Source organism: Vigna unguiculata, chromosome 6, assembly GCF_037176805.1.
Source record: "Vigna unguiculata cultivar grain cowpea cultivar isolate G323 ecotype 2 chromosome 6, ASM3717680v1, whole genome shotgun sequence".
Classification (NCBI taxonomy): domain Eukaryota; kingdom Viridiplantae; phylum Streptophyta; class Magnoliopsida; order Fabales; family Fabaceae; genus Vigna; species Vigna unguiculata.
Window position 1 is genome coordinate 24,366,427 of NC_140797.1, and position 4,955 is coordinate 24,371,381.

A 4,955-nucleotide genomic window follows, 5' to 3' on the forward strand; every position below is an offset into this window, starting at 1 on the left:
ATAAATTATAAAACAAGTCATTTCATGCACTAATTAGGTGCGTCTAAGAATACGCATTAGGTGTGGCTGTCATACACAAATTAAATAAGTCTTTCAACACACATTAGACAAGTTTGTTCATACACTGATTAAATGAGTCTAGCAATATACATTTTATACACATATTATACGAGTCTATTAATACATATTAGACAACTCTATCAATTTTTTGATTAGACGTGTCTTTCAATACACATTAGATGAGTCTGTCCATATAGTTATTAGACGACTCCAACATTATATATTAGATCAATTTTTTGATGCACCAAACATTAGACCAAATTTCGATACACTGATTTGTATTTATAACGAATATTTTTGTATAGTTTACCCTTTGTATTTTCATAGTGTTTACCCCATATTTTTTAACATGTTATATTTTAAACAATCTACCCTTTACTTTTTTACATATATATTGACTTTTAAAAACGTATTATAATTAGGTTTCATATAAAAAGAAACATAAAGATGGAGATGCGGGGTATTGATCCCCACACCTCTCACATGCTAAGCGACCTCGTACCTCTCACATGCTAAGCGAGCGCTCTACCATTTGAGCTACATCCCCACACGTCCATTTCTTGAAGTTATTTAATCCTCTAATCTCCAATCTTCCCAAGAAGAATATCATACGTAAGGTTTTCTCGTATTTGTACTATATTAGGTTATATAACATGAAGAAGGTCATTAATATTTTTACGATGTTAGAACACATGAAAGACATTTTTGAATGATTTGGAGGCAAAGCAATTTGGTATGCAACAAAATTAATTTGTTCAAGGATTAAACAAGGACCAATAAATTTAGGCAAAATTTTTCTATATTTTAGTGCTCCACCAACCCTAGTTATGAATGTAACTTTTAAGAAAACATTATCCACATCTTGAAACGCAACGAATTTCTTTCGTTTGTCGTAGTAACTTTTGTACCTATATTAAGAAGGATTTTTTGTTTTACTTCATAGTTCATTTTAACGGTTTAAAATATATATTTGGATAAAAAATATACTTATTAAAACTATAATATTGAGCGGAAACGTGTCAAATGGTATAAACAACTGAAGTGCTTGCATGAAACACGTTTAACACAAAAAAATAGTTGACATAACTAGGTTAGGAGGAATCTATCCCTTCTTCTTTAACATCTGAGGACCAAATGTATAAAAACTTTGGACAGGGACGAATTATAAATTTGGGTCAACGTTTAGGTAGGGACAATAAACATACTTAACCCTAATTTTAGTAAGACTAAAACAAAAGGTAAAAGCTGAAAAACTAATTGTCTTAAAATATACCACTAATGTATTTAATTGTCATTAAATGAGTCCAAAAACATACATTAAACATACATTGATTAAATGAACATTCATTAGATGACTCAAGAAATAGACATCAGAAAAGATTTTTCATACCCTTATTAGACGAGTATAAAAAAAAATATTGCACGAGTCTAATAGTACACATTAGACGATATTATATATACACTAATTAGAAGCGTATAACAAAAAGATATTTGATGACTCATTTCATACGTTGATTAGATGAGTTTACGAATAACTTTGATTGGACAAGTTGTGGATGAAATTATCAGATCAGTCTAGCAATACAAATTTGACAAGTCTTTCATATATTGAATAGACGAGTCTAACAACATCCATTCGATAAACATTTTCGTACACAAATTTGATGAGTCTATTGATATACATTATACGACTTTGTCTATTTAATAATTAGAATAAACTTGCAATATATACGAGTTTGCACAAACATTAATTAAACGATTTTAGTAATACACATTAGATGAGTCTATCCATGCACTAATTATACAAATATTTTTTGGATAAAACATAAAACAAGTAATTTCATGCTTCTGTATGGTGCGTCTAAGAATACACACTAGGTGGGCCATCATACACAAATAAAATGAGTCTTGCAACACACATTAAATGAGTTTGTCCATATAGTAATTAGATGAGTCTAACATCAAATATTAGATGAATTTTTCGATGCTAACATTAGATATTAGATAAGTTTTCCGATGCAACAAACATTAAACCAAACTTCCATACACTGATTTGTATTTATAATGAATATTTTTGTATAGTTTTTTGTATAGTTTATCCTTTGTATTGACTTTCTAAACGTATTATAAATAGTTTTCATATAAAAAGAAACATAAAGATGGAGATGCGGGGTATCGATCCCCGTACCTCTCGCATGCTAAGCGAGCGCTCTACCATTTGAGCTACATCCCCACACGTCCATTTTTTGAAGTTATTTAATCCTCTAATCTCCAATATTCCCAAGAAGAATATCATACGTAAGGTTTTCTCGTATTTGTACTATATTAGGTTATATAACATGAAGAAGGTCATTAATATTTTTACGATGTTAGAACACATGAAAGACATTTTTGAAAGATTTAGAGGCAAAGCAATTTGGTATGCAACAAAATTAATTTGTTCAAGGATTAAACAAGGACCAATAAATTTAGGCAAAATTTTTCTATATTTTAGTGCTCCACCAACCCTAGTTATGGATGTAACTTTTAAGAAAACATTATCCACATCTTGAAACTTAACAAATTTCTTTCATTTGTCATAGTAACTTTTCTACCGATATTAAGAAGGATTTTGTTTTACTTAATAGTTCATTTTAGAGGTTTAAAATATATATTTGAGTAAAAACACATACTTATTAAATCTATAATATTGAGTGGAAACGTGTCAAACGATGTAAACAACTAAAGTGCTTGCATGAAACACGTTTATCACACCGAAAATAGTTGATGTAACTCGGTTAGGGGGAATCTATCCCTTCATGTTTAACGTTTGAGGACCAAATGTATAAAAACTTTGGACATGCACGAATTCTAAAATTGTGTGAACGTTCAGACATGGACTATAAACATACTTAACCCTAATTTTATTAAGACTAAAACAAAAGGTAAAACCTAAAAAGCTAATTGTCTTAAAATATACCACTAATGTATTTAATTGTCATTAAATGAGTCTAAAATCATACATTAAACATACATTGATTAAATGAACATTCATTGGATGAGTCAAGAAATATACATCAGAAAAGATTTTTCATACCCTTATTAGACGAGTATAACAAAAAATATTACACGAGTCTAACAGTACACATTAGACGAGATTATATATACATTAATTAGAATAGTATAACAAAAAGATATTTGATAACTCATTTCATACATTGATTAGATGAGTTTACAAATAACTTTGATTGGACAAGTTGTGGATGAAATTATCTTACATGTCTAGCAATACAAATTTGACAAGTCTTTCATATATTTAATAGACGAGTCTAAAAACATCCTTTCGACAAACATTTTCATAGAAAAATTTGATGAGTCTATTGATATACATTAGACGATTTTGTCTATTCAATAATTAGAATAAACTTGCAATATACATTTTACAAGTTTGCAGAAATTAAACGATTCTAGTAATACACATTAGATGAGTCTATCCATGCACTAATTATACAAGTTTTTTTTGCATAAAACATAAAACAAGTCATTTCATGCTTCTATTTGGTGCATCTAGGAATGCACACTAGGTGGGCCATCATACACAAATAAAACGAGTCTTGCAACACACATTAGATGAGTTTGTCCATACACTGATTAAATGAGTCTAGCACTATACATTTTATACACATATTATGTGAGTTTATTAATGCATATTAAACAACTCTACTTGTAACATCCCAGTAGGATATTACTTAAAACAAAGGAAAATAACAAGTATTGGAATAAATATACCTCCTTTATTATCAAACCATTTCTTAAAAATGCGGAAATTTTAACACTTTAAAGTTTATAAAAACGCTATAAATAGTCAAAATATCCATAATTCACTTTTACAGTTTAAAAGTCCAAAACAGTAAAGCCAGTAATTAAATTACATGAAAAAAAAAACAAATAAAAAGTCTTTATAATTTCCCATGTACTTTGCACCCACTCTCCGCCACTAAGCATCTCCCTGCCCACCTGTAATATCATTTGCTCCTGGATAACAAGTTACCCGATCATCGCCACACACAAACAGATAGGGTGATTCCACGACCCTCCTCGCTCGTGGTCCAACCTACGAGCCTATCCCGCTCGTAGTCGTACTTCACGGACTCCCTCGTCCATCATCCGAACTCCTCGCTCGGACCCGGATCCGCATACCCGCCTTTCCTACTATGAACTCCCTTGCTCATAGCATTCTCAAGTTTGAGCATGGAGTGAACTCCCTCGCTCACTCATCCCAAACAAGAGTACCTCCAATGAACTAAACCGTTAACGTTCCGCATGCGGTCCAACCATCACGAACTCCTAGCTCGCGACTTAAGCCAAGCACATCCCAGATTCTATGGACTTAGTCCTTCAAGCCCAACATCACAAAACACATGCATATAATTCTCGTAATTTCGGAAATATAAAACAATATGCTTAAAAAATACACGGAACATGAAACTTCACTATTCTTGCTTAGGCTGGGAGTCTTCGCTCAAGCGACTGTATCTGTCTCGCTCAAGCGAGTGTATCTGTCTTGCTCAAGCTAGACCCCCTCGCCTAAGCGAGTGTGATACCAAAACACAGCCTAATCAGTACCATGCATTCCATATCAACAAGCAACTCAAATGACATGTTTTATATCCATTTGAACCACCAAAACTCGAGATTTAATCAACAATAATTATTCAATTACCAAAACCCTCAATTCTAATAATATAAGGCATAAAAGGCCTTTGCAGACAACATCAAACAAATCAATTCTCAATCTCATCATGTAACATCCCTAAGGAATATTACTGATATTAAATAAATAAAAATTTGGAAATCCAACCAGTGCTGCATTTAATATGAATCATTTCCCAAAACACGGGAAATTCAAAACTTTA

At 31.6% G+C, this 4,955-nt stretch overlaps 1 non-coding gene across 1 annotated transcript; it reads right to left on the minus strand.

Moving 5' to 3' along the window:
• Nucleotides 1-2,220: 2,220 nt before the first annotated feature.
• TRNAA-AGC (transfer RNA alanine (anticodon AGC)) lies at nucleotides 2,221-2,293 on the minus strand. Its single transcript has one exon. It is a non-coding gene; the product is annotated as a tRNA-Ala (tRNA).
• Between the last annotated feature and the right edge of the window lie 2,662 nt (nucleotides 2,294-4,955).